The 8,640-nt window shown below is 37.6% G+C and overlaps 1 long non-coding RNA gene across 1 annotated transcript in view; it reads right to left on the bottom strand.

Moving 5' to 3' along the window:
- Window positions 1-7,611: 7,611 nt before the first annotated feature.
- Window positions 7,612-8,640, bottom strand: part of LOC134414768 (uncharacterized) — a 152,735-nt gene continuing 151,706 nt past the window's right edge. The window contains exon 6 of the long non-coding RNA XR_010026826.1: window positions 7,612-8,070. This is a non-coding gene — a long non-coding RNA (uncharacterized LOC134414768). The remainder of the gene's footprint in view (window positions 8,071-8,640) is intronic.

Raw genomic sequence — 8,640 nt, 5'->3', positions numbered from 1 at the left:
TGGATCCCTTTCAACTCAGCATATTCTGTGATTCTGTGGTTATATGATGTTTTTTCATCAAATATACAGATACTACCAGAAAGAAATAATATTCTCATTCAGACTTGCATTATACAGGTTGTATTCTGTGTAGTTTTGGCAAAGTGCTGTTATATCAAGTTGCTATTGACATTGGAACAGAGTTTGGGATTGTTTTGCTTTGTACTCTCTGTTTGGTCACAGTCATAGAGACTCTGCTTCTAAAATCTGTTGCATATACTCCAATTCTAATGATAAAGTTATGTCGTATTGACTTGCTTTATTTTATAGTACTTCAGCCAGCTAATTCATCATGGAAAGATTCTACATTTTTATTTTTATTTTTTTTACTTTATTTTATTTTTATTTTTAATTTTGTTCTGTTTTGTTATGTTATGTGAATGAACTCACCTTTGGTCATGCAGACCATTCTATCCATCCTGTTTCAGCAGATTAGTCCCATCCACAATTCCTCTCACTCATAATGGCAGCTGTACTGGGCATTTATAGTGTGTTTTTAAAAGGTTTTTTGGTTTTTTTTTTTTTTTTTCCTTTTCCTTTTCTTTTTTTTTTTTTCTTTTTTTTTTTTTTTTTTTTTTTTTTGTTTTTTTTTTATGGTACCACAAAAGCAAGAGTTCCATCAGCTTCTTAAAATAAATTAAATTTCAATGTAATAACTGCTAAGGAATTGCTGTCAGCTAAAAACTATATTCAAATTATTTTGGAAAGTAGCTTGCGCAGCCTTTTCTCAAAGGTTTTCAGTGGAGGAGACTCCAGACCCTCCACAAACAATAATTTCCACAGCTTCAATGTCTTCACTGTTAGAAAATTTTTGCCAGCATTTGACCTGACGTTCCTTTGTTTCAATGTAGTACTGTCACTTTCTGTCATCTGGCTGTAGTCCTGAAATACAAACTCTTCCCTGCCTCATCCCAGAAGGCTTTTAGCATTTGAAGTCCTTGGATTTTATGTCCACTCATTTTCTTTTCCAGATGAAATCACCCCAGTTCAGATTTCTTTGCAGGTGACATTTCCCAAATTTCTGATCATTCCCATTCCTCTCCTTCGGACACTTTTGAAGGCAGCTGTATCTTTTTTGAAAAGTGATTTTTTAATGGGGTCCCTGCTAGCGTGCAGCTGAGCAGTATGATCACTGCCTTATCTTACAAGAAAGCTTCTGTCTGCTCAGCTCCCAACAGCTCAGCCCTCTGGCACCCAGATATGTTTCTGATTTTCTTTCCCTCAATTCTGGGAGAGAGAAAAAGAGAGATTCTACCTCATTCAAAATCAAGCTCCAGTCTTGTGTCGCCTGCTCCTACCTAGTGGAACCTTCAAAGTTCTTCAGGAGCTGCTTAAGAGGGAAAGAGGGTCTTGGATGTTATCTTTTGGAGGAGAATGGAACCCAAGATTTTTCTGTGTACATGGGGCACATTTGACCCCATGCCATTTTTCTCTTTCTCTCTGTCTTTTCCTTCCAATATGAAAACCGCCTAAAAAATGCAATGCTTAGTTTTATCTTATTTTCTATTTTTTTCCTCATGTAATTATTTGCATTACTAATTTAAGCAAATGTGATAGAAAAGCATCATTTTAAGCCAAAAAAGCCCAGAAAGCCAAAACTTGACCTTTTTTTTAACCATTATTTCTTCCAAAGTGGCTCGCATCATTCAGCATAAAAAATTTTTTCATCTTCAGGTCAGTAAAAATTTTGTGAAAAACCCTCACCAAATTTTTGAGTGATTGTTCTCCTTCTTGACTTGACACATTTGAGCAAAATAACTCATAGAAAATTCTAATATAATTCTGCCACCTATGTAAATTCATTCGGATTTTACATCAGGATACCTGGTTAGTTTTGTTTGCAGCAGTATATTTTGAATATTTTTTAAAAAATTGCATGATTTTAATCACAGAAAACATAGACTTAGGTGCCTCACTTCCTTAAAGTTAACAGAAAACTCTCTTGAGCTTCTCTTGGGAAGAGTTGAGCCTTTAATCTTTGTTTGTTTAATAATAAAGTCCCTGAGATAGGCTGATAGAAAAGTTTCTTTGAGACACTCTTGTATCAATGTTAGGTACGGGGTTTTTTTCTGATATACCCTGGTTTCCTAGACTGCTTAAGCAGGTACTAAAGATTTTGCCAAAATTATCTCCTCCTGACCTTCTGGTATGTCTTTCTGTTCCTAATTCATGAAGGTATATAAATATTTTGCAGCAGAAATGTGAAAATATATTATATATTTACTTTTTTTTTTAAAGTGTGGTTCATAATTAGTCTTCTGTTTTCTTACTCCATTAAATTCCATTCCACATGATCATTTCTGAACAAACATTTGCTGTCAATATTTGCTGAAAAAGTCCAACTCAACCAGTAAATAAAGCATTAGAAAACATAATTTTGTTTCTTCATTCAGCTAAATCCATTAAGACTTTAACACAAGTAGAAACTAAAGACAAAGGGAATTTCTTAAAATATGAAGGCCTGTAGCACATTTGCATTTTGAAATTAATTGCTGACCTAATTATTTGTCAGTAGTAGGATAAGTTAATCAAATATAACTTACAGTAAAGCTTCTAAACACCCACAGGATTTTCTCCCTCAGAGTAAATTGTCATAGTGGTCCAGTTTGACAATCCATTCTCACTGTCATCTTGCGACCAAAGGAAGACTATCTGCGAAATGGTACCATATGGAGACACAAGAGAGAATGAAATACTTAGATCTCCTGTACAAAGGCATGATAAGCTAACAGTCACCAGAGGAAGTCAGGAACGACTAAGCTTTGAAAAAAGAAATACCCTGCCTTTCAAATCCATTTAGATTTATTTTTATACTCTCTCCAATTTGGACTAAAATAGTCTGATAATAAATATGCATATAAAATAGAAATCAAACGCATTGTGCAATGGTTCATTTCCAGCATATCTGTGGATCTGCATTTCATGCTTAGCGTTAGTTTGATGAAAAGGACTGTATTTATAGACAAGACTAGGACCTTTCCCTCTTCATCTTAAGGAAACTGACTTTGTTATCCCCAAATAATATGTCGCAACCAACCACTTCATGACCTGAGGCTAAGAATGCACAATTTTACTTCAAAATGCTCTTGGAAACAAAATCTGATGAAACCATCAGGTAATGTGACCAATGCGTTATTTTCAAAAGGCATACCTAGGCGTTTGAGCTAGAAATACCTCATCAGTAGTAATATGAACTACTTCATCGCTTCTGTTATTACAGTACTGCCTCTCTCCTGTCATCTGCTGGCAATGGCAACCCACAGAAAAGGATGTTTTTCTGATCATTTTGCACTCATTAAATACAGCTGTCACAATAGCGGATGCGAGACTGCATACAAAACTTTTATGCCACGTCAAAATAAAGCAGAAACATTTTAAAAAGATCTGAAACCTTTGAAGCCTTTTCTTGAGAAATATTGAAATATTGCTTTTTGTTGTTGTTGTTTGCGACAATTGAAAATGTTCCACAGCTACACACATTAAAACTCACTGCAGAACAAAACATCATCCATCAAAATTAAGGAAAAAAAGAAAAAAAAAATGGAGAAAACATAAAACCAAACCAAATCTCTCTGAAGCACAAAGTGTTTGGTTTCTGAGAGTCTGAAGTTCTGGTTCATCACCTGATTTCTGGGGCTCAACATCCACTGAGTTTCAAGATCTCAAGGGACCTGACATTTAATTCTGGATTATGGATGAAATCTGCCCCATAAAACTTCCAGCTGAGCGAAAACATCTTCCCCTAGTTCTCCATTCTGAGAAAAAGCTCTCTTTCAGGCTGAGCAGCAGTAAATTCTGTAGTTGTTTGACATTATTTCCTTAAAAAAAAATATTTAAAAGGTCATTGTGAATGACCCCAAAACCATTTGGCGTGTGGTGTGAACAGACAACCCCTTATGAGTAGCATGAGTAATTACTCTTGATTGGATGCAAGTGTGTTCTGAAATACTGTACCATGCAAGGTGACCTATTGAAGACTTTGGTCACCCTGTAAGAGCTGCAAGAAAGCAATAATTTGCACCTGTCTTGCACCTCCCAAATTCAGAATTGCATGATCATAAAAGAATAAAAAGTTGTTAACTTTGAAGCATCTCCTTGAGTTGATGGCTACTGTGAAGCAGGTCAATTTTCAAAAAGCAGATTTTCAAAAACACAGAATTTTCAAATGACACCCAATTGTGGGTAAAATAGCTACTCATATGAACATAGGATATTAAAGACGGCTGATCTTAAACTTTTATCAAGAGACTTCTTCGAAGACAGGATGATACAGGTATAAATCAATGACTGCTATTACTTGCAGTAACTCATTTAACAAAAATGAGATCCATTTCTTTGTAGTAATTCTGCTCATTGTTGTAAATCTGCCTTCCTGAATGTATGGGCTTGGGCCAATTATGTGATTTACATGTTGTGGGCTTTCCATTCCCTTCTCATTTTTAGATGTGCAAACAGTGATGAGAAAAATGTGCAAGTGCATGTGCATGTACACACGTGTGTATGTCTAAATGAACCTTCAACACACCACTGAAAATTTCTTCATGCTCACAGTCCTGCCAGCAGTAGGATGCATGGAAAGGAGGCCCTTGGAAGCCATGGCTGGTCTGGAACTGCCCCAAGCTCTCTCATTCCCCCTGCAAAGTGCAAGCACATGATGGCCAAAGGGAAGCAATTTCCAGCATTTGTGTGGCTGGCACCCATGCAATACAAGCTGCTTTCATTATGGGGAGCTAAGTGTGTCTCCATGAGATTTCGTGACACTTACAACTGTTGTGTGGAGATATTATCAGCTCTCACACTCTATCTCTCTCCCCCTCCTCTCCCTCTCTCTCTGACTTGCTTCTTCCTGACACAACTATTTCCTGCTCCCTTTACTTCTCTTCCTGGACACCCTTTATATTCTCCTTTACCTTTGTTGATGGCATCTTTCCTGAGGTAAAAGAAATAAAACTGTGTCCCTGGCTTTGGGAAAAGGAGAAAGACAGCACAAATTTTGCTCCAAGAGCATATTCTCCTAGACCAGCAGTTTTTGTTAGAAGTCATGACAGAATTTGTGAGTGAGAATACCGACATTGGGAAGAGCATTGCTGAGCTCTTGTTTGCAATTACTGCCTACCATCAAAATTCCTGGCTCAGGCAGTCCCAAGATCAATTCATCTGATGTCCCGGACAGAGTCTGCTTCCCAGATTGCAGAAAACTTTTTCAGACAGCACTAGACTCCATAAATCTGAACCTCAAGGCACTAATCCCAGCTATGGCTGCAGGGTTGAGTCACTTTGGGACTTGAGTGAATGGGGATAAATCACAATGGAGTGACCAGTGGAAGGAAATGCAGCCAGAAGAAATCTCAAACTATAGGTTGTGAATGAGTATGAACAGAAATTAAAGATGGATAATTTGCCATGCAGTACAGGGAAGGAAGGAGTGAGAGAATTCAAATAAAGGGCACAAGTAGTGAAAGAGAGACAGAAGAACAGAGGAAAAGGAAGAATATGAAAACCATGAGAAAGAGAGGGAAGAATACAATATAGGGAAGGACAATACAGGAAGTGGGAAAACCTTACTGGGAAAGTTGAGACAAAGGGAAGATAAAACCTGTGTGAAACACCTACAAGCAACATTTTGTGTGCAGCTACAACATTTCACCAGCCCAGAGTTCACTTTCTCTCTCAACATCAGAGTCCTCCTGCTGGCCTTGGGCCAACTGAGACACCCCACTGATGCCCTGGCTGCTCCTGTTCCTCCCTTCTGAGATCCGTGTTCCTTCCTACTGCCATCCCATAGCGGGTCAATACACACAAGTGCCTGACCAACTCCTGTCTTAGGGCTTTCAGAACTAATTTTCAGACTGGACTGTAATCTCAAAATCTGCCTGAGAGGGCACGGTATAATCCCAGCTCTATTTTAAAGGTCAAGTCCTGCAGGTTTTGCCTGGTTTTGACTCATTCAGACCTTCCAGTGATTTCAAAAGCCATTGACCTAGATAAGGGAGGGCAGAACTGGGGCCACAGTCAGATTTCCAGTATAAAAAGTGACTTCATTTTCAGATGGCTTCACTGTACCTGCCGTGAGATTTCACTGCTCTGTATTCCTCATTGAAATATGTGGAAGGTTCTGTACATCAAATACATAAAAGGTTTGACTTTTAATTCCTACCATGTATTTTGGTAAGAGGAATTAAATGTCAAAACACAAAAGCAATTATACACTTAATGGTAAAAAACATATAATCAAGTCATTTTTTATATTTTCAAATTGCGGGGATTGAAATAAAAGGGCAAGAGGGTCTTACTTTGACATTATAGGAGATGGAAAGGCACATTTGTATCCTTTTGTACCTTTTACAAAATGAATATGCCTGTAATCAGACCCATTCATTTTGAAACGGAGATTGTGCTTTAGATCTATGACATATTTGCGAGGGTGTTGAGAAAGTATCTAAGTAAAATGTGCCATAGGAAATCAGCTCTGGAGAAATGCAGCTATTCTTCATGATGATATACAACTAGTTTGGCATAACACTTGGGGTGAAACAAAGCCTGCTTGTATGGGCAAGTCATGGCTGTATATTTAAACAATCATCGCTACAGCAAGGTAGGCAAAATTTCCTAACTTGGGAAATGTCCAAGCTTCAAATTGCTGGAGGCTGGGACAGTGATCTGGGACGCTCTGCTAGGAGGTTATCAGCTTCTCCTCTGCAGTAGGCAGCTGCTGGGGTTTAAGACACAGGTCTGTTTTTAAGCTCTGCCTTTGTCAGGTTAATTTTTATGTCCCTTTCCTCTATGTACCTACCAAACTTAAAGTCCTGGTGGTGCCTCTGTTTCTATAGTATTTGAAAATATTGGCTAATGCTGGTGTGTCTGTACAGTCCCTACCACAGTGAACCAGTGCTCCCTTTGCCAGGCTGGTAAGCACCTGTCCAGCATGAGCTGGTCCTGCAGTCTGGGCACAAGGACAGGGTGCATCACAGCTCTCTCCTTCCCTGAGGCTGGGGATGACTGATGCACATTTACAGCCCAATCTGTCATTTCTCTATTGCAAGACCTTCTGAGACAGACTAGAGGTACAGAAATGGACTTCTGTGAGTTTAGTGACAACCGAGTGCTAAAATGTCTCTTTTCCACTTCTACAGCAGTTTATGAGGGAATGGAAGACCTACTAGTGATAAATATTGCTACATTACTGCAATATGGCAATTGCTTATACTCAGCATCAATCTTTGTGAGCCATTAGACCAAATTCCTTTTTAACCCTGCAAAATCTACAAACATATCCCATCAAAAACACAACAGATGTAAAGTGTGGGATCATTCCTCCGTCCCACAGACTAGTGTACTCATATTTTTTCAAATTCTCAGGTCTGATTCCTGCTTATGATGATATTGCATTTGTGAATCTGTCAAAAACCACTAAAAATTATTATGAATACACTGCTGTGTAAGTAAATACATACAGCTAAGTGGCTCTGACATGAGCTAGATGAAAACACCAAAACAGCAAGTTTTAAAACACGACTTAAAATGCCCCAAAAATGAAATTCAAGCTGAATTACCAATCAGACCACATTTTTGCCATGCTAAAGAGAAAATATTTATTTGGACCATGGTGATTCCCTGTATACACAGATAGTTGGCACTTTGCTCAAAGCTTATCCAGGTAGCCAGCTTACAGAAGGGATTTCCCTTCAATGGATTTACATCAGCAACCTGTCCCAGACAAAATGTGCGTTATTTATTATGGAGCTGGACAAATTAGGGTTCTATTTTAATGTAAGCTCCAATTCTTGACTTCCAAAATTAATTTTGGCACCTGTTTTTTTTTTTTGGTTTGGTTTTTCTTTTGTTGTTATTTTTTTGTGTAGAAATACTTAAGTGTTTTCTTGATGACTCTTTATAAAGGTATCATAAAGATTAAAAACCTGATCCCAACAAAAAAAAGGTAAAAAAAATCATTTGAGGAAATATGGAAACGCTGGCCAGTTCACCTGGAGATCTACTGCTTCTGCAAGCTGCTTCACATCTGTAGAGGTCCTAAAAGCACAAAAAGATTTTAAGAGAATACTTGTATTTATATTTTATGACTTAGAAATGGTAGAACATCTGTTTTGCATGCAAAAGCACTATTATTATATATCTATATTTAGCTTTCACTTTTAGTGGGTGTTAACTGCTAATGTATATTTTGGGGAATTTGAAAATTTAATGTGAAACTGTGGTATTTTTCACCTTCAGTAAAGAGTGTGCTTTTGATAACAAAAGAGAAAAAAAATCTCCAACCTGCTAAATGGTACTTACTGAGAAAGAGGTTTCTCTTTTCCAGGGAGAAGGAGGCATCAAACTTTTAAATTCTACTTGCAGGATTACAATTTTATAGGGGAAAAAAAGGATCAGAAAAATCCCATTTTTTACAAAAGTTAATTTCTCTCAAATTTGGACCAATTGAGTTCTATCACGTCGTGTTTCTCCACAGAGAGAATGCAATGACTGGCATAGGAAGACTCTGAGAACAAATTTTTTGATGGACATTTTCTGTCACCCTTTACCATCACAGCATACATTTTCCTGTCACATAATATACGGTAATTATATGGATTTTCCTCT

This window comes from Melospiza melodia, chromosome 2, assembly GCF_035770615.1.
Source record: "Melospiza melodia melodia isolate bMelMel2 chromosome 2, bMelMel2.pri, whole genome shotgun sequence".
NCBI classification, from domain to species: Eukaryota; Metazoa; Chordata; class Aves; order Passeriformes; family Passerellidae; genus Melospiza; species Melospiza melodia.
Note: the sequence above shows the minus strand (reverse complement) of the source record. Positions and strands in the feature narration are given on the sequence as shown.